Consider the following 22,076-nt stretch of genomic DNA (forward strand, 5'->3'; position numbering starts at 1 on the left):
GTCATAAGACATACAAGGCCTGCTTTACCCCTACCTTTTTTCTTCCATACTGATTCCTGTCTGTGAAAACATCTGCAAAATGCTAAATGGCAATTGATACAGATTTAAATCACTACAGAAATGGTCACATAATGGAGAAGGTGGCCCATAATACTATCTTTCCTTTCTCCGGAAGCAGTGCAGAATGCATCAAAATTAACGTGGAATCTTTCAAAACAGAAAATGTAGAATTAGCCCAGAAATTAGTGGTCTGATTCTAAGCAGCACCCTCTGAGACATTGCTGTCTCTGAGTGCTGGATTTCATGGCAGTTTTTTTCATGCTGCTTTCAGTGTCACTTGATTATTTGGTCTTTGCTCTTAGCTTTGGACAGTAACAATTACATTATTGGAATTAGAGAAGGGATGAAAACTGATTAGTTAGGGAGACTATTCTGAAAACTTTTAGTGCCAGTTGAGAAACCATAAGTTGCCGTAAGTGAGCTGTTTGGTGGCGCATGCCAAATTAACTGTTGGTCTCAGGACAGTTTGTATAGTGTAAAAATCAACTTCATATTGAAACATTGTGATCACTATTATTTCAGTTGAACAGAAAAAGGAAGTAAACTCTCTTCAAGAACTGGTTTCTGCAGATAATGAGTGGTATCTGCATATACACAGTGTAAGGGAAAAAATCATGTTTTTCCCTTCTGCAGATCAATAGAAGACTTCAGTCTGCAAACCTGAAGCTTAAACTCATATGTGGGTCACTGTAAGTTAATTGATAGATTAAAAACTAGCATTGGTCATTTATACTGTCCTATAAGCATGCCTGGTTCATAGAAATAGATTGACAATGCTAAGCAGATAATGTAAGCCTGCCCATGGAAGCTAGAACTGTGAAGGCACAGATGCCACCAGTGTAGTCAATATAAATTGTGACAACTTTATGAGAGTAGGGACTGTTCAGTGTGTGCTGTAACTGTTAGATAAGATAGATCACTCTTGCTTGTACTGTCTCTGGTTTTAGAAAATAGTATTCCATGCAAAATGGATCAGCTTCAACAAGGAGTAAATACACCCCTTGCCTAGCATAGGATAGCCTTTGGCTTGCTATTTGGGGCACTTTCCTACTAGATATGGGCTCAAATCACCTCAGAAGAGGAGGAAGTTGATGTCTGGTTTACAACATGCTAGATAGATTCTGTATCCCCTGAGACCTTGCATACAAAAGATGAATGTTCTTCCTGTGATTTGAAATAAAAGTCTGCTACTCTCTCCTTCCTCCCTCTTTCAAACTATGGAGAAGGGCAGGATTTACAAGATACTATAAGTAATTTCTTATCAGCTTCCCATTGAACTTGTTGGCTTGCATAGATTACATTCAGAGACAGTATCAGAGTGTTACTGAATCTTACTGTAACAGCTTAAGATGCTGCTTTCCCCAAAGGTTGCCCAGTCCTTTTGCCAAAGGTCTTAAGAGAGTGGTAGATGATAATGTTTGTGATCTTAGCTCTTCCATTTAACAGTTATAATTAATTTAGGATGCAAGCCACTTAGGACAGCTAAGAGACAGGTATATATAGCTGGGAATGGGCAAAGTAAATGGAAGATCCAAAATGTTTAACCATTTATCTTGACAAATGTTTTAACCCAACAAGTTATTTCCTTGTAAATTTAGAAAAGATCTTTATATCAAGCAAGCCTGAGGTATTATTATAGTCTTGTGGCAGTTGCCACTTCCTTCAAAGTAAGGGCAGTGCTTCATGCTCTTTGGAAAGCAAAAATGCTATGGATTTGGCCATTGTGGCTGAAGATACCATTATGTCAAATGCAAAATGCAATAGTCGTGTCACATCCAGCTTCATGTAGTTCTGCCTTTTCAGTTTCTTTTCACAGAACCTAAGCGATGTGACCACCTGCTGAATCTCTCTTTTGGTTAGCATGTAAAGAATGCTTTGTTTGGATCAGCTGGGCTTCTTTGACTTCTCAGCACTGAAGACTCAGTAACAGTTTCCTTGTGGCTTTTCTTAAATCTCTCCAAGGGTTTTCTGGGGATAATTTGGGAACCGTTCAATTCAGGAAAAGATGGTAAAACTCAGTTCCTTTTCCACTTAGCTGATTTGTACTTTCTTACTTTGTTGTATGATACTAACAGAGATAGGTCTAAGCTGCCATTTCTAAATACAGTCTGAATCATGGCAGAAAGAGTTGCAGTGCTACTCTGCCTGTAGAGTTCAAATTTCCTTAAACTTTGGGGCTTGTCTTTAATAATTGGCTAATGATGAGCTCATCTTTACAATTCTTTCTATAATTCCTTGCCCAGAGAGAGCTGTGATTCTTAGAAAAATTTTCAGTACACTAAGTCTTAGCTAGCTTTTCTGTCATAAAGGTTCTATGTATCTTCATGGAAGTTTTGTTTCTTAGTTCTTGTCATGCAGTTAAAAAGTAGAAGCAGGGAAAGACTACAGCATGAAAGAAATTCAAAACCTCTGATGGGGCAGTATTTTGCAAATAGAAGTAAAAGGTTCATCTAGGATTCTTACCTGCGTTAGAAGAATTGATTATCTGCATTAAATGATAGGAATCATTGTAATATGATTCCAGAGGGCCTTAAGAGACCTCAGATACATGAGTTTATTCTAGTTAAAAGAAAATGAGATCTATTCAACAGCTGTGGGAAACACACTGTCTCATCCCCAGAATTTTCCAGCTTGGTTTAAAGTTGTCCTCATGGGGTAACTCCACACACAAGTTCATTCTGCCTTGTAGTTTAACTGTTGGCTTTTGACATAGGTGTTGCATGACACAGGTGAACTACCTGATAATTATCAGGTCTTGCATCTCAGAAATAGGTATAAATCAAAAGTAATCTTTCCTGTCAGTTCCTAAAAGCCACAAGTATAAAAAGTAGGTGTGATTGCCATGCTTTGTCCTTTGTTGCTGCACCTACAGCATCAATTTCACGAGCAACTTTCATCTCCTCCCTTTTAAAAGCTTATAATAAAAGGGCTGCTCCCCTTACCATGTTAGTTGTAATATATCTGCAGCTGTCATAAAGCAAGATACTGCATGATTTTATAGATCTCAAGGTCACAAATCAGCAATGACAAAGGCTGTGGAATTTATTTCTTAAAAAAGCTGGTTTCCGTATCCCTCAAGCTAAATATATGTTCCTTTTGCCTATGGAAAAAATAAGGCTTTTTATACTTTTCTGGCCAGGTAATGGAGTACCATGCTCCCCTATTCCTGTTAGAGACTCCATTCAGTAGAAAACCATAATTAACAGGAAGACCAGCTTGTAAAGCTGACCAATAAAAGGTCTGTCAGCTTTTTTTGACGCACTTTCCTATTTCATCTAGCAAATTTCCAACAACCGAGCTTTCTCTGTCACAGGTTTGGATTGTGGGGAGACTCTTGAGTGGCTGCTAGAAGAGGTATGAAAACATGCTAGTCCAGAGAGGAAGTGCTGACCAGCTCAGAGAGCTATGATACATTAGATGGCACCACATTTGTGGCTACTCCTGGTGTTATTTTAGATCCACACCACGGAGCTACTTCCTATTAGTATTTTGGTTCATGTGCACTGTTAACTCCCCAAGAAGCATGCCTTGTGTTCCAGCATGAGAATTTGAGTCAATTTTTAATCTTATTGACCAATATTAATTCTAGCTCCATTTTTGTTAGATTCCAAACTTTAGATTATTCATTTGTCAGTGGACTGTCAATAGCTTGTTGCTCCAAGACATAACTCATCTGTACTCTCAGTTCACCAAAGCAGCCTTTTTCAGCATGCCAGAGACATGGCTCCAGTTAGTTAGGCAGCTAGAGCTTTCAGTCAAATCCTAGTTTTTGAGCTTAAGCTTTTTCTCATAAGCCCCTGATGATTTCCAAATCGACCAAACTAGTTTGCTGGCAACCTTATTTTAGTTATATAAAAAGTGTTTTAGTTCCAGTTCTTACTCTGTTCCATGTACAAACATTTCATTCTAATTCTGCCAAAACTTTGCCACTCTTGTTCTAGTTCCTGTTAAAAAAAATGCATAGCTTCCTGGTCTGCATCCTGTTAGTGCTGACACAGGCTCCTAATATCCAGTATAGATTCATCCCCCCAAGGACAGGAAATGTTCTGCTTTGCTGATTCAAATCTGACCAGAAATAATGTGGACTAAGAAGGTTTCAAGAGAGCAAGTTTAGCTAAGAACAGGAGAGTTAAGAATGTAACAGTCGCAGTTATAAACACAAAGGGGAGAAATATCAGAACTTGCTTGAAAGTCCTTGATAAATGGTAACAGTAATAGTAATGAAACGTAGCCTGAGAATTTAGCCTAACATCAGCATTCTTCTTTGTATGTTTTTCCTTTCTAAGGGTTTGGGGTTTTTTTTGTTTGTTTGTTTGTTGTTTTTTTAATGTATTCTGGTCTGTACGACTTGTTATTTACATTGGTTTGAGCATATACCTATTTCAATTGATATTATTTAACAAAGGTTTTACAAGTGTTTTTGCAATTTAATGTTGCTGATAATAACTTGTGTGTGGAGTCGCTCCATGAGGATGACAGCTTTAAATCTGTCATTAAGCTGCCATTTGTGTCAATTTGTCTAAATGCTGTAAGACAACCAAATCCTCTAATAAACAGTTAAAACAATAGACTATGTGGTTAACGGTGGTTGGTTCTTGAAAATATTATTAGAAAAACTGCCTGTGGAACTGGCAACTTCTAGACAAGAAGCGAAGGACTGCTAGGGCACAAGAGACTGAACTCTGATATCCCTTTCCAGGTCAGAATCAAATTGCCTTGGCTTAGGGGATATAGCAGTTCTGTGTACACAGACAGACCATTGTTTTTCAAACTCTGCTATTTAGTCACACTAAATATATTTGAAATTCACAAATTAAAAAGGGTATGCAGTAGTTGTGCAGCTGAAAGGATGAAAGTTCTCAGCTGAGGATTTTAATAGGACATGGCACAAATATATAAGTCGAGGCATAGCATAAAAAGGTGAAAACTGACCAAGTGTGCTTGTTAAAGGGAGACAAAACAAACCCAGGTAAATCCTCAGGTTCTTAATTTTACAGCTCCCTTGAGCAAATCAGGAAGTCACAGTATAGGAGAGTGAAGTTCAACGTGAGCTTTGCACACTCATGTACAAAATCATGGCTTCTCTCTCCTAACCAAATCTGAATATCCTTGTTCTTAAACAAGGATGGGTAAGGGTTTTTCTGTGTTAACAGGGACTCTCTAGCTGATTTAGCATGACTAGACAGGATGCTTTCCTTCCTCTGAGCTTGCTAATAAGTATCAGGAAGTATTGCCTTCCTTCCCGTCTCCCAGCTTGCTGCCTCTACAACATCCCCTGCCTTTATTGGCAGGGCTTCCTTGCCAGATTCCAGCACAGATATATACACACTCTTAAAAAAAAGGGGGGTCCAGCCATTTATGATGGATGTAATAATCTTATTTCTTTCTTCTCAGCTGTTGTATATCACACATAAATAACTGCCATGTTTTACCTAGTGGTGACTGTATATTGGTTGTGAAGGACTGATCTATAATTAACTTTGTTATGATAATTATTATAGCAACAGAATATTTTGGACATATAGATTAATTACAATTTTGGAAAGCAATGGTGTTGACACCTTCGGGCTTGAAATATGCTGTATCAACAGATTTGAATATGTTCACAGTTGTAGGGATTTTTTCAATTCTAGATGTCATGTTCACATATTTCACCCCTGTAATAATGGACTTTTCCCACTGGTGACTCAGAGGAAATAGTGTCTCCACCCAGTCTTTCACAGAATAAAACACAGTAGTTCCCCAAACTTTTCACTGAAAGAAATTGCTATTGTAAAGCAAGAATTTAATGCAACCCAAATACTAGCATAAATATATGATCAAATTAAATTTCTTGTATCTTGTGACCGTGTTTGAAACTGTTGTGACCTCACTAGTTATAATTCTGGCTGGTTTGGGAACCACTGCTTTTTACACTGTTTTAAACAGCAGATGCATTTCTGAGTCATATTAGCAGCCTATAGCACAAGGCAGCATAGAGTCAGCATGTCCTGAAGAGAAGACTAGGGTTATTTACTGTTTACATAGGCATCACTGGCCTCCTCTCCCCTTCAATCTTTGTATCAAGACCTATGACTGTATTCCGTTCCAGTGATTTCAGCACCAAATCTGGATTTACAGTGGGATGACAGAGTAGAATTTGACTGCTACTCAGGCAAAGCTAATTTGTATTGTAAAATTACTTCTTGTTTCCTTCTTGATCTTCACTGATTTGCATAAAGTTACAGACATGTATGATGCCTTAAAGGTGCAGAAAAACAAACGCCCTTTCCCTGCAGAGATTATAATCAACAATAAGAAATAAAAACACAATATAAAGAACTACTGCCAGGAGGCAATAGATTTTTTCCATGGACTATGCTTTTCTATGGGACATGCATGCCCTTAGTAATTCTTAATCTACAATCAGTCCAGGTTAAGTACTCTGTTTCTTTTAAAGATGTAAATAGCAACGCCTAGTGGATTAGCATAGAAACACTTTATGGAAGAAATGCATCTTAGGAAGGATTTGAATGAAGATAGCATTGTGATTTCTTCCAAAAGACTTATCAGAAAAGAATTTACAGCAGAGAAGAATAGCTCCTGCCTTTTCATCACAGCTACTTTCTGAAAAACACATATTGAAGAGAGATAAGGAAACTTTCTTGTAGACTATTCCTATTATCAAATAGCAACTTCACTCCACCCTTCCCTTGTATTTGGCTTTATACAGAGTGCCTGGAGCTGCAGTTTTGTTCCAAGACTACCCTCAGAAAAATCCCCTGCCATTATCAGACGTGCTAACAAAAGAAAGAAATGCATACTTCTTCCAAAGAGGAAAAATGTAATTAACTGCCATCTATCAAAATCAGGAGAGGTACCCCTTTAGCCTGACTGAAAGTTAACGTAGCTCTCCTCTGTACTGTAACTGGCTGCATGTGCTGAAACCATGGACACATCCAGTAGCACTGTTCTTCAAGCAGAACTTTCAGCTGAGATTTACATCCATCTCAATTACTTGGAGTCTCCCTGAAGATAAAGTAATTGTTTCAACTTGTATTTAAGTGAGAGCTCTCGGTTTTGGTAACTTATACTTAGATTATGTTAAAATTAAGACGATACTGTAATTCTTTCCATTGGCTTTTAATCTTATTTGCTCAGAATGGTGCCTGTTCCCACTAGCAAAAGAGCTTTGCTATTGACTCCAAGGGCAGCAACTTCTTTTCAGTCCCCATCAGCACTATGCTTACTGCACTGAAGGAAGATAGGACCCAGAACCTGCTGAATGTACTCACTTGAATAAAAAGCCTGCAAGATTAACCCATAAGTCCTGTATCCTTGTACGCATATAGAATTCACACTTAGTGAAATTATTTCCATAATCACAAGAAACTCATAATTCCTGCACTTGTGCAGGGAAATTGAGTAATGTATCACATGCAGATGGCCAAAGAAAAGAGAGACACAAATACAATACAAAGAATAGAAATACAAAGAAATGTATTGTCATACATTCCTTCTTGGTGAGTGATACCCTACAGCAACATTAAGCGTATTAATAGAATAGTCAAGCCCCAGAGTCTGCATGAGTCAGATCCCAATTTAAGGACAGGCCATTGAGATGACAATCAATGGCAGCTCAGGACTGTGTTTTAATACCTCCTACCATTCACACATTCATACTTGGACAGTGAAGCATGCTTGGGGGGTAGGCTGAGTGGAGCAATAGGCTGCAGGGGAAGCCTACTGTCCCCTACTCCCTACTACTCCCCTCGCCCCTCCAAACAAGCAGCAAATGAGAATGGCAGTGGTGGAGGAGTGCTGCTGTTCTTACCTGCCCAACAAGGAGATAAGGCAGCAGGCTATGTCGGAATGTTTTCTTTCACACATCCAAGCACTCACAAACTCATTCAGACAGAAGCACAGCAACAACTCATCTGTATCAGGGTCTTGCTCACCTCTCAGAAGCATGGGCAAGAACCATCCTCCCTCCTTTCCTTCTCTTTGGGATGAGGCAGCAGCTTGCTCCTTGGAATTTCCATAGTAAAGGTGGTTCAAGCCAGGCAGAAGATCCTACAGACCAGATTTGGCCAGTGGGCTGCATGTTGAACCATGCTGGTGAAGAATTTTCCAAAGTAATCTGTGTCAGCCTGACTACATCCACTGACTGTGCTGTGAGTTTGGCCAATGCTAAGAGCTTTTGGAAGTCACTGTCTATATCTGGACATAAAGGCTCTTACTCTATCCTCAGTCTTTGTGCAAACCTTCTCTTTGCAATAGGACACTCTTTGCTCGTAGCAGGCCTACACAATCCTATCTCTAGAATTTCAGACACTGGGCAACATTATAAAGGAAATTGTCATCACCCAAGAACTTAACACACAGCTCATGGCTTTTGGAGTCATCAGCCCTTACTAGAAACAGAGACCAGTATGAACAAGCTGAAGAATTATATTGAACTCATAATCCTGACAACTGTAGCCAGCTTTATTTTTCCTTGATTACCTCATTTGTTGTCACAGCTTTCCATTCCGGAACAGAAACTCAGTGGAGAAAGCATGGGATTAGGAATTTAGTAACTTAACTGCAGCCTTAACACTAGTTCCTATGTACCGTGGCAACACGGAGATGGTTGCACAGTATTATGAAGGGAGGAGTTCTGCATCACAGTGCTGAGGTGGGAAAAGCGTGGTTTATGATTGTGACTGATACTGTGTTGCTACAGTGTAGTTATAGTAAGAAAAATGCTGTAACCTGAATGTTTCTGTCATTTGGGAGTACACCTTGTTTGTAAGACTACAAGAGTAGAAGGAACGTCCATCACTCAAGTTTGAAAGGTGCCTTTTGAGTAAAACCGGGGTCTTGGCTGACTGAGACTGAGACAACCAGGACTGAAGGAGGTTGGCATTTAGATCACAGTAGTAGCAAAACTAGATGACAAAGCAGAGCTTTCAAAAGTCTCTCAGATGGAAAAGGTTTGGGCCAGAAAGGAAGTGAGAGGAATGGAGGGTGCTGCTTACTAAGGGGAGGAGATAGGAAACAATGATGCTATTGTGGCAGCGGAGCTGATGAATGTCAGAGAAGATAAGCTCCAATTTGCATGCTTTCAAAACACTCATGCAAAGTTGGTGATTTTTTAGTGAAAGATTAGGGCCAAGGGACATTGTGGCCAGGGAGTTTGCTGTATTTATACAAATTGTAATCTACAGTGCTTTAGTTTTTCAAGTGAAAACCAGTGCCTTCAGCAACTTTATGCAAAGGATATCTGCTTTGCATTAGACTTGCCATGTGCTTTCTGAAGAATTAGCTATAAACCTTAAGATCTGCACTGTACAGGAAGCTCTGGGAAGGGTCTGTCCAAGCTATGGTGTCTGGAGAACTCACTGATGGACATGAAACAGGCAGCAAGGCTGTCAGGTCTAACTCTAGCCAAGAGATACTAACCAGAATATTTCCACCTTGAATACATGCCTTTGTGACCCCCAGTTGAAGAACTGTGCCCAGTCTTTAACCAGACACAAGAGACAAGAGTCCCAAGGGTGTGGGACCATAGCTGGGTCTTGTGAAATTAATGGGGGGGAGCCCTACGTTAAATTTCTCTTACAGAAGTTGCTTATACAAACCTATCTCCTAGGAAACAGTATTTGTCTACATTAACATTCTTTACCTAGTACTTGATATATAGAATGTGCCTAGGTTCACTGCTGTTTAGATTTCCCTCCTTTAGCATTCCTACAGCTTGCCAGAATGTCTGCTTCTGCAGAAACAAAGGTTAATTAAACACATCCGCCCATTAGAGCAAGGAGTGAACATTACAATCTGGCCCAGAGCTACCTTCTTCAGCTGTCAGCACTGAAAGACACTTGGAACCACAAATTAATCCTCAAGCAAAACTAGTTTCAGCAGAAACTGCTTGTTTTATTGAACGGAGAAGTCCTTCCCCATATTTACAGTTTCAGCTTGTACTTGGCTTGCTGTACCTAGTTCCAGCAAGAAACATTCTAGTGGCATTTTGCAAGTTGCATGGTCCAAGATTCTTGGATCTCTGCAATGCCATGGTTAACACATAATAAGGAATGTTGGAAAAAAATGTGCCTTGCCTGCATTGCTAACTCCACCTTTTGTAATTAATGTAATTTAAGGTAACTGATACTGGGGTTTTTTGTTACTTGTGGCATTCCTTAGCATTGTACCTTTCACTGTGCTTGCATAATGACACTGAACTGGCCAACTCCCTCATTATACATTTCTTTTCACTTTCTTTTCCATTTAATTTTCTGGCTCTAATGTATAAGCACCATGTTACCACAAATGCTTTCTCAATTCTGTGAATCAAATCTACATAATAATATATATTAATTATATTAATTCTTCAGAGTAGCACTATGGCTGTACCTCTGTTTCCCTCTCACTGTCATATGGGGAATGAAGGCAGACAGCATATACCTTTCACAAACATGTACTGTTACCATGCCTATAATCCCCACTGCTTGAAGAACTGACATTCCTAAAATGTTTTCTTTCTGTGCTGAATCAACAGAACAAGGCTACAATAGACCTATTAAAGAGCAGTGACCAGTAATGCGATTACTAAGGTAGGCAGGACACACTGAGGTTTTTGCTGAAAGTAGGATCTTAAATAAAGTTAATTATGTAAAATAGCATGACATCTACTTAATCATAAAGGCTGGCTTGTTTTCTATTCTCTTCAGTAATAGATAAAGCAAGTATAACTCTACATCCAAAATTCAAGCCCTGCATTTTGTCAGAGCTCTTCTCAAATGTGATACTGTGTTATGCATCCTCCATTCTCATTCAGATTATCCACAAGCAATTTCTGATTTTCTCAGGCTGACTCATTCTTCATACCTATTAGCTGAATCGTTGCTGAAAATGATTCTCTGCTCATGAACTGCATGTATTTAATTTCTACTGTTTGGGTTAGTTTTGATCAGACACACAGACCACAAAGTCTTCTTTCTATTCCCAATCTGGAAGAGAACACCTAGGCACATCGTAATTTCAAACCCTGTTTTTCATAAATATCATCTAATGTTTTATTAAAATTTTCAGCTTCTCAAACTTTATTACCATTACATTTGATGGGTTAATAATAGGAACTATGGATAAAAGTACACATACGTGAAGAGCAGCAGAAATATTTTCAATTATTTGCATTGCTTTCTTGGGTTTGGTTTCAAAGTCTTTGAAAGTCACAGAAGTGTCATCTTTGTCCACTTTGTACTGGACAACTCCTGCCTGGTTTTAAAAAACTCCCTTGAAAGGCAGCTTCTCTACCCCTGATAGATGGGCACAGACACAGTGCTGTCTTGCAAACTGTTCATCACTTGGCATCAGGCCATTTTCTGAAGTCTGTGAGAAAAACATCTTAGTCTCTAACAGAAACTGGAAGAGAAGTTGCAGAAGTACTCTGACCGATATTGGACAGTTCATCACTGATGACAGAGCCCTAGTGGCAAAGTGTAAAATATGCTCATAGTTAACATTTTAAGGAGAAGATAAACCCAAAAGGAAAACAACATGGTAAACTAGAGTTATTGACCCCAGAGAGGAAACTGAATGGCCTTGGAACATCTCTCCTTGGCTTGTTACCTGGAACCTTCTGTCTAGCCTCCAATTCAGTAGGCAAGATCTGACTCTTAATGTGGCAATTAAGTTGGAAGGCTGCTTGCACAGCAATGCCCTAATTCATTACATATGGCAAAAGTCTTTATAAAAATCTTGGAGCTGACCACAGGTGCTTGTCTCACACACGCCAAAAATACTATATGATACAAAGCATTGTATAAGGCTGTGTGACAGACAGCTGTGTCTATATCCAGGTTTTATAGGGAGCAAGCCATGGTAATATTATTTCTTCATTCCCTCTCCTGAGCCTCTTTCAGTCTTATGCCTACTCTGGGCCATTTATTCTTTCCTATACTGAAGAACACTATCGAACAGGTAAGATAGTGACGATTGGAGAAATTTGTATATGACCTATCAGTATAAACAAATATGTGGACTATACTCAGAAAAGCTATAAAGCTGCTGGAGCATACCATTAGCCTGAACACAGGTGCTATTCATTTCAACATGTTTGCAAGGATTGCACCTCTTTATGTACCAGTTTATTCAGAGATGACACAGCATGTAGTTCAGAACTGCACTTCTAAGCAGGTATTTTTTAAGACGCAATTGCTCTTTTGTGCTTCAGGCTACATTTTCATTTAGTCATAACAGCGTAACCAGCAGTCTATCTTTTGCTTTCTGTGGGGCAATAACTTTACTATGCTCCATTAATTAAAACTGTGGCTATTATGAAGTGGAATGGCTGTTGAGAGTATGAAAAAGAGCATTGCTACATTGACAGCAAAGATGTTGCTGTGAGTTTGAAATGCATTCCTTATTTTTAGGGGGGAGATCTGCTTGAGTGTGTTTTTGAAGTTCAGGATTACTGTAAACAAGACATATTCAGCTGATATCTGAAGCAATATCTGAATAAGAAAGACTAAAAAAGTCCTAAGCAAGGAAAACTTTTGCAAGTATTTCAGCTGCTTAGGTAATTAAAACATAATACTCCAACATGAAATTGAGAATAATTATTTTAATTATTTAAGGAGTTCATTCAACTTTAGAGTTAAGTCTGGTTTGATGATTAAAATACAGGGCAAGGAACCAGAAGACATAAACTCTATTTTCAGCATTAGCACTGACTCACAGTGTGATATTAAGCAAGTCACTTAATTTAACTGTCTCACTCTCTGTCTCACCTATAAAATGAGGGAACCTACCTCACAAGTTCTTTGTGAGATTAATTAATTGGACATTTGCTGCACACCTAACGTTTCTTGGATGTAAGGTGGTGGAAAATTTATTATTAAACACATATATAAACAGGATACAAGAGCAGAGCTGGGTGGTTTCTATAAAGGAAACTCGCATCTCTTTCATCTTTGAATTTTTTAAGCATGACAGCAAAATAATTAACTATAGGACCTGTTGGTCACCAACGCAAGTGAGCTAATCTGTGACATCAAAGATTGGGGGCAGCCTGGGCTGCAGTGACCATCACTGGGGTAGTGTGCAGTCCTGAGGGATATGGGTCAGGCAAGGAGTAAAGTCAGGACGCTGAATTTTAGGAAAGCAAAATCCAAGGAGTTAGTCAGTAGGACTCCCTGGGAAACTGCCCTCAGGGACAAGGGAGCAGAACAGAGCTGGCAGATCTTTAAGGATGCTTTCCATAGAGCACAAGAGCTCTCGATCCCCAGGTGTAAGAAATCAGGAAAGGAAGGCAAGAGACCAGCATGGATGAGTCAAGACCTGCTGGTCAAACTAAATGGCAAGAAGGAAATGCACAGGCAGTGGGAGCAGGGACAGGTATCCTTGGGAAGAGTATAGGGGTGCTGCCTGGTTGTGTAGAGATGTGGTCAGGAAGGCCAAGGCACAGCTGCAGCTGAACTTGGCAAGGGATGCAAAGAATAATAAGAAGGGCTTCTACAGGTATGTCAGCCAGAAAAGGAAGGTCAAAGAAAGCATACCCCCTACCCCCCCCCCCCCCCCCCCCCGATGAACAAGACTGGCAAACTGGTAACAACAGAAGAGGAGAAGGCTGAGGTACTCAACAACTTTTTTGCCTCAGTCTTCACTGGCAATCTCTCTTCCCACACCTCTTGAGTGGATGGACTGCAAGACAGGGACTGGAGGAGCAAAGTTCCACCCGTTGTAAGAGAAGATCAGGTTCATGACCACCTGAGGAACCTGAACACACATAAGTCTATGGGACCTGACAAGATGCATCCCAGAGTCCTGAGGGAATTGGCTGATGTAGTTGCCAAGCCACTGTCCATGATATTTGAAGAGTCATGGCAGTCAGGTGAGGTCCCCGGTGACTGGAAAAAGGGAAACATTGCACCTATTTTTAAAAAGAGTAGAAAGGAGGACCCTGGAAACTACTGACCTGTCAGCCTCATGTCTGCCTGGGAAGATCACAGAACAGATCCTCCTAGAAGCTATGCTAAGGCACACAGAGGACAGGAAGGTGACTCCACACAGCCAACATGGCTTCACCACAGGCAAGTCCTGCCTGAGCAACCTAGTGGCCTTCTATGATGGAGGGACTGCATCAGTGGACAAGGGAAGAGCTATGGGTGTCATCTATCTGGACTTTTGTAAGGCCTTTGACACGGTCCCCCACAACATCCTTCTCTCTAAATTGGAGAGACGTGGATTTGATGGGTGGACTGTTCGGTGGATGAGGAATTGGTTGGATGGTTGCATCCAGAGGGTAGTGGTCAATGGCTCAATGTCCAGATGGAGACTGGTGACAAATGGTGTCCCTCAGGGGTCTGTGTTGGGACCAGTACTGTTTAATATCTTCATCAATGACATAGACAGTGGGATCGAGTGCACCCTCAGCAAGTTTGCAGACAACACTGAGTGGTGCGGTTGACATGCCTGAGGGATGGGATGCCATCCAGAGGGACCTGGACAAGCTTGAGAAGTGGGCCCATGTGAATCCTGTGAACACCTCTCCTATGAAGAAAGACTGAGAGAGTTGGAGTTATTCAGCCTGGAGAAGAGAAGGCTCCAGGGTGACCTTATAGCAGCCTTCCAGTACCCAAAGGAGGCTTTGAAAGAAAGATGGGGACAAACTTTTTAGCAGGGCCTGCTGAGATAGGAAAAGGGGCAATGGTTTTCCACTAAAAAAGGGTAGATTTAGACTAGATATAAGGAAAAAAATTTTTACAATGAGGGTGGTGGAACACTGGAACAGGTTGTCCAGAGAGGTGGTAGATGCCCCATCCCTGGAAACACTCGAGGTCAGGTTGGAAGGGGCTCTGAGCAACCTGATCTAGATGAAGATGTCCCTGCTCATTGCAGGGGGGTTGAACCAGATGCCCTTTAAAGCTCCCTTCCAACCCAAACTGTTCTATGATTCTAAAACTGTGGGTGAAGCCCTTGAAATGAGTTTATGAATTGAAAAAAAGTGTAGCCACAAACTAGACAGACCAAACTATAACTAAGAATAAAAATACATTGTCATTCTTCAGCAGAGCATACAATTAAAAGACTAGGGTGAGTTTTTCTCTCCTATGATGTATAAGCAAATTTACATCTAAGGGAAGTGAAAGGTGGCAGATTTAAATCTGGAGAAAGGAAACAATAATGTTTCATTAAAAACCCACAGCTTTTACTGAAGTCATTGGTACACAACATTGTTGGAACCAAGATCTCAGTGAATTCAAGAAACAAATATTTACATGGAAATGTGCATATCCACTGTGATATTCTATGAAATGAAACAATTAAAACCCCCTCATGTTGTACAGTACAAGTCAACTAATAGCTGATAGGCATCTAAAAAAATCTCCTGTGAAGCCTTTTGGACAGCTGATCACTCTGGACTTATTGCAACTGTATCAGAAGCACCTAGTATAGGTTGCTGTTAGAGGCAGAACTCTGCAGTAGGGAGCCTAATGGTCACCTCTGGTACAGCAATCTCGATGCTACTGAGGCTAGGCTGAGCAGCACCCGAGCACATCTTTAGCATCCTTCTACTCTTATCATTATTATGTTGTAGAAAATGGCAGGTTTGTTCTGTCATAAAATTAACTACATCAGCAACAGAAGAGGGTCCGGCAACTTTTAACTGAAGAGTTTTTACCTCACAGGGCAGTTGAGCAGATAACAAAAAGCAGTGATTTTTTACTAACATTGTGCTGTGAGCCTGTGAATGAGCTGATCGAAACCACAGTAAGAAAAGAAAAAATGGATAAAGTGGGCTGATCAATGACGTATATTCAAAGGTTATGTGTTTCCCGTACAGTGGCTTGCCTCACCAAAGAAGGCTGGGGAAAGGACACAACTTATTTGCACATTTCTGAAGCCAGTTATTGTTATCTTAAACATTCACAGAAATATCATTACTGCTTTCTGTTGGTTCCGTTCGAAACAGAGTGAGGCCTTTATGTAAAGCATGGTCATAAGTCTTTTACAACTTTGGAATGAAGTTGGTGTTTGGTACTCTACCAGGGCAACACACAGAGGAAAATTTAGATGTTCTATCCTTTTAAAAGCAACTTTCTAGCTTAATAAATAACTTCTACAATATCATTTGGTAGATACAAATGCAAGCCGATTATTTACTTTCATTGTGACATTTCTTACACTGAGAATTCTGGCCCATACGAAGTTATTCATACGCTATAAATATAACTATAAATATATTATTGATATGTATAACATGTTTCTACTAAATTAGCATTGCAGAGGCATCTAGGCAAAACCTTAGGCCCTCCACCAAGAATGGCAGAGCCTTTAGTTCTGCGTTTCAAAGCTAAAGACCAAGATGGAGAAGTGCAGAAGTAACATCACCACGGGTTATGTAGTTATACTAAAAAGAATCAATGACTCACTGTTAATGTTTACTTGGCCTGTATGCTTTAGGGATGAGTGGAGATTAGTGCAGAAAACTAGTTCTTTTATTCTCCTTTTATTTTGCTTATTACTAGGTAGTACTACTGCATTCATTAAGTCAAGCAAGTTTAAGAATAAACAAGAGGTGCTTGTCATCCTCCATTAATACAATGCCACATGCTCACACAGAGCTGCTTGTGTATACATTTTAGCAGCTGTTTCTTCCAGTTTGTCCACAGCGAATGGGGACGTTGCCTCGCACAGTACCTGTACCTTGGCCCTTTCCTACACCTAGCCCACACCTTTAATCCAGTCTGTGCACCCCGAGAGCCTCCGTTGCTGCTATCCATTTTCTCTCCCCAGCTGGGCCAGGAATCTCCTTTCTCTTCTCACTTCAGTGGTGGATAATGACAGCGAGTTCTCCTTTCACTTGTATTTTTGTCCCTAACTGCACATACATGTAAACAGAGAGAGAAGTGATCTGTCTCCAATGCAACCTTACAAGCTAGATAGATTGTTTGCTTTCTTAGCTGATACTCACTGTGCTTAAAGGGTCGTTCGTCCTAGAGCAGCAATTTCTTAAGGAGTACGAATAAGGCAGGCAGGCGGACGATGGCAGAAGCAGCTCCACTACAGTATTACAGACCAATTCACATGATGACTCTAGCTGGACTCCTCCTAGTGCCTCAGAAAGCTGAAAGAGAAGGGAAGGGCTCAGGATATGATATCATGCGCTCATTCTAAAAACAAGGAAACTGTTGTAGATGATTGAAAAAGTAACAGCTTAAAAATTCCTGAATGGCCAATAACAGAAAATTATTTTTCTGCTTTACCTTTCCAATCCTCTCCCATGAAAAGTTTCAATAATACCAGTGACAAACTTAGAAAACAATATTTACATCATTGCTACAACTAGCCTAAGAGCTGTATACAGCCGAGCCACCTCAGAGCATTGCTTAGTGTTGCCTGGTGTTGTCTGTTGTCTGTGCTTATGTCAGATCTTAAGCTTTGAGCTTGTAACCAGGTCTGTTCAGGCAAATACACCAGTCCAACAAGGACCCAGGTGTATGCACTCCTTCGCAGTACCCTGACTTGTTTATTGCCTTTTTCAGTGAAAGTAAAATCTTCTAAAGCATCTAAGTGACTTAGGAATCCAATTAATATTTTCTAAAGCAATGTAAGCAAACAGGATTGTAAATCTCATGGAAAGTCAATGTGATTTTTTGCAGATTTGCTTGGGTAAGTTTTACTCCTTAGATCCCTTTCTAATTGCAAGCCTGCTTTAGAAATAATAATCCATCTACAGGACTATATTATTATAAATTTTTTTCCCAGGTCATCATTTACAGCCTTTAAAAAAGAAATTAATAAACATTTGAAACAAAGCAGATGTCCTAACTCAGCACAATTGTTCTTAACCTGGATTTAGCTTTGAAGTTTGCTGTTTCTATTTCAGATCCAAAGAAGCACCTGCATGCCTGGAAGCTTGTCTGTTCTTCCAACTTTATCAATTGGTCTAATAAGTCACTCATTTTTCTCTCAAGTTGTCACGATATTTTTGTTTCTGTTATAATCCCATAAAAAATCGCAGAGGAAAATTTAGCACAGCCTTCAAGCACACAGCATTTTTATGTTGTGTTTGGAATTGCTAAATTCTCTGTTATGGCAGTCATTGTGCTTGCCTTTCAGATTTCTTTTTTGTGTTAAAAATTTCCTGTGATTTTTTTCATGTAATGCATCCCAGATTCAGCATTAAGGCCACCCATGAGTGATATATTATAGTTTACCATCATTTTCAAGCTCCTGTATTGGCTTTTGGTTTAATGGCTTGGATTTGGGGGAACTTTATCATATTAAAGCTGTTTGGTGATTTGGCATTTTATGTTTCAGTATTTGTCAGTACCCTGCTACTGAGCTATACAACAGGGTGTTGCTCTTGCAGCTCTATTGTTTAAAAAGAAATATTTTGCTGCCAGATTTCTTGTTCTATTACTGGACTTTCAATTTCAGGAACTTGTTCTGTTTAAGAGGATAGTGGAAGAACAATACTTTATAATATAATATTTATAAAACAGATGCTGGTATTATCAATGCTCGTGTATCCAGTAGTGATGTGTCTCCCAAATAAACCAGCAGTAGTAGTAAAATAAACTGGAACACAGAACCATTTTCTTCATAAAGATTCTAGGGATTTTTTAACTACTTGGACTTCTGAATCAAGGATCTTTAGTTGTTCTGTGTAGTAAAGGGTAGCGACCTCTCAAATTGGGCAAACATAAATTGTTTGTGAGGTTGAGGAGTGTGAATTAAGATCACTAATACATTCCCTTTTGTAGAATTTGGGAAGTCCTTCTCAAAAACTGGGATGCTGTTTACATTTACATTTCAGTTTCTCTGCTTTCACCTTGATTTTTAGCAGTACTATAAAACCTATATAGGTGATCACCTGGATTTGAGAAGATTTCCCACAACAGCATAGACTTGTCACAGCTCTGCGTTTGATTTGGACATTTCATGTATTCACACACTGGAACGCAAACCATACTCTTAAACGTTCAGAGGATGAGGGAGCTGGAACTGCTGCTTGCCCTGAAGGGAGCAGGGGTACCTCTGCTCTGTACCTCCTCCTCTCTGGCCCCCCGACAAGGTTACTCTACGGCACGCATCTGGCTGCAGCACCTGGCTCATTGCTCAGCCCAGGCTCTGAGGAGGTGGGGTACTGCCTGCATCGTGCTCCTAATCTGAATCTGCAGGAAATAAAACAGATGGTACCTTGGAATATTCCTGCTGAGGATATTCTGAAGACAACACACACATTAGTATCCAGGCCTTGAGTCCAGTCAGATGAAGCAAGCCTAGGCTAACCACAGACATGTTGTTGTTGAGTCTTTTCTTGCTTCTCTACTGATTTTAACATCCATCTGACTTCATCCTGAATTACTTCAGTGCAAGCAAGCTGAAAAGCAGACTAACTGTGCACAGCTCTGGTTTGTTTTGTTGTATTCCTTTTTCTTCTTGCCAGAAAACCATCTTTCTCTTAGATTCTTGTGTGTTCTTCCTCTTCCTATTTTCCCTCAAGATTTAGTTAGAATTATGGAATCATGAAATAATTTTGATTAGAAGTTATCACTGGAGATCATCTCATCTCATCCTTTATCCACTCAAACCAGGGCTATCTTCAAAGTCAAGTTAGGTTGCTTAGCACCTTGCCTGGCCCAGGTGTGAATATCTCCAAGGGTGGACATTCCAGTCTCACTGGGCATCCTGTTTAACCTGTTTGACCACCCTCACTATGAAGTCCATATGTAATGTAACTCACATTCCTCTGTGCATATATAAGGCTGGGATGTTTCCCTGCATTAAAATACAGCATCTGGTAGTAAACCTGGATGGGGAAGTAATTTGGAGCTTGGGAAGTAGCTGGGAGGGAACTACAATATGGGGAAATGAGGAAAATCAGGATTTTAGTTTTATAGAAGGCAGTAGGAGAGACAGTGGTGAGCAGGAGTAAAAGTGATCATGGCAGGGAGGGAGAAAAGAAAGGGTTGTTTCACAGGTCAGGCAAGGTTGTGTGTGGGAGGATAATTTGGATGATGAGAAGGCAGCAGGACCATAACTAAAATGGTCACCACCTCCAGATTTGAGTACCTCTTACATCCCTAAATAAATCTTCAACAGTGTGCCATAGCTAAAAATATCTTGCCAGTTCTGGCATGAAGTTGATTACAGGAGCTTGCAGATCATTTTGCTTTCTTATGTTTCCTGTGCAATTTCAGTCAGATAGTACACTTCACAGTTAAGACAGTGCAGGTATTTTGATCTGCTACTGTTCTGTTCCAAAAAAAGTTGCCTTTCTGTAGAAAGAGGTACAGGTCCTGCAGCATACAAACATAGAGAACACGTTATATTTATACAGGAGTTTGTTTATAGATAACTCCAGTTTTGATCACAATTAATTCTCCTAGAGACCTCTGGACTAAAAGATGCTTCATAAATATATGCAAAGATTGTTCTTCATGACAATACCAAGGAGTTGGAGCAGTGATGAGAAATTTTAGTAGTGAGCACTATGAGGTATAAATCATTTTCCAACATTAATAAAAAGGAAAAACATAAACTGAAGAAGAATTAGTTTCCTTTGCTGATTATTTAATTGCTCAGGAAAATTCAGTGTGACTGTTAAAATTGCTCTCAGGTGTCCAAGAGCAACACTAGCAGCAATCGCATTTTGCAGTAGCAGAAAGCAAAGAGGAATATGGATGTGTGAAAAGAGGGAAAAGATCTTTAAGAAGGGTGAGATGATTTTGTGTTGCTAAGAACTAAAGCTTAGGTGATTAAGAATAGGAAATCACATTTAGTGATGTAAACATGTTAACCGATGAGTCCTCACAATACCGTTGTGAAGTAAGGAAGGATTATGCCTTGTTTTGACAGATGGAAAAACATGGACAGAAAAGGCTAAATTCTTACCAGGATCCTTGCCAGCTTCTTTCAAAGTAATTTCCAAGGAAGAACTTTCCCTGCGGAAAGCTTGAAGCTACAGACATCTCTCCAAGTTTCCCTCTGTTACTATGGGAGAACAGAGAAGGGCATAGGTGTTGAAGCTACTGGCCTGGCCTTTTTTGGAGCTCTGACTGGATTATAATCTGAACAGAGAGCAAGCAGAAACAACCTTTTCTATATGATGAATCACCTTGCCAGAGGGAGATTAGTCAATGGAAATTTGTGTCTGCCTGTACTAGTTAGTAAATATGTACCCATCCCTGCATAAGGCCAGGGGCAAAGCACTAGGGCAGCGGGAGTGGAAGCCTGAGTTGAGTAGTCATAGCTTTTTTGCTGTTGGCACTCCAATATCAACAGAAGTAAGAGCAGAGGAGTCCTAGGCTGATTTCCAGCATTGTAACAGACCTTACGCTTGAAGGATGTCAGGTGCTGAGTCTCGGCTCTCCCATTTACCCTTTCCGCTCATGATCTGTGCAAGGCATACTCCAAACTTCCCCCAAAACATGCTCTTTTCACCTAATCTTGGGTCAGTACAGGACGGCTAATTTTTCCTAGATCTTTTCACAAGGCAAATTATTCAGTCTAAAGCTCATGTAACTTTAGATTCATTTTGTACTGCCCTATTAATCAGTAAAGTGGTAATGTGGTAACCAGAACCTCACAGTGGCAAAGGTAAGTAGAGATTTAAGAAGTCATTACCTTCTCATTCAATAAATATTCATTAAAATGCCAGCCCGCTTCTTTTTCTTCATTCTGGTAGTTGACCACACTTGTATCAAGGTACTTTTTATGGTCAGGTGTACCTTGGCTTTTTCATTCTTTCCCAGAAGTGTCTGAAATAGAGAGACTTGATTATTTGCCAGCTAAACCGAATTCAGTTCATTTTTCCCTAATACTGGTAAATGCAGTTTGAGTGTTGTCAGCAATAGGGTTTTGGTATATCTGTGTTCACATCCTAAATATAGCCTTCATGAGACATCCAAATAGAAAAATCCTTTGGAAGATCTCTTCATTGCAACTTCTTTCTACGATGAACTATTGCTGAAACAATTTATCTGGAGAGAAATGGGAATTCAACAATATAACTTTGTGCCTGCTGGAGCACCTAAAACTTC

General features: G+C 40.0%; 1 protein-coding gene across 1 annotated transcript in view; it reads right to left on the reverse strand.

The window, feature by feature from the left end:
* Nucleotides 1–17,111, reverse strand: part of RALB (RAS like proto-oncogene B) — a 53,672-nt gene extending 36,561 nt beyond the window's left edge. The window contains exon 1 of the mRNA XM_069781028.1: nucleotides 17,000–17,111. The gene's annotated coding sequence lies outside the window, so the exon portion shown is untranslated. The remainder of the gene's footprint in view (nucleotides 1–16,999) is intronic.
* Nucleotides 17,112–22,076: the final 4,965 nt, after the last annotated feature.

This window comes from Haliaeetus albicilla, chromosome 4, assembly GCF_947461875.1.
Source record: "Haliaeetus albicilla chromosome 4, bHalAlb1.1, whole genome shotgun sequence".
NCBI lineage: Eukaryota > Metazoa > Chordata > Aves > Accipitriformes > Accipitridae > Haliaeetus > Haliaeetus albicilla.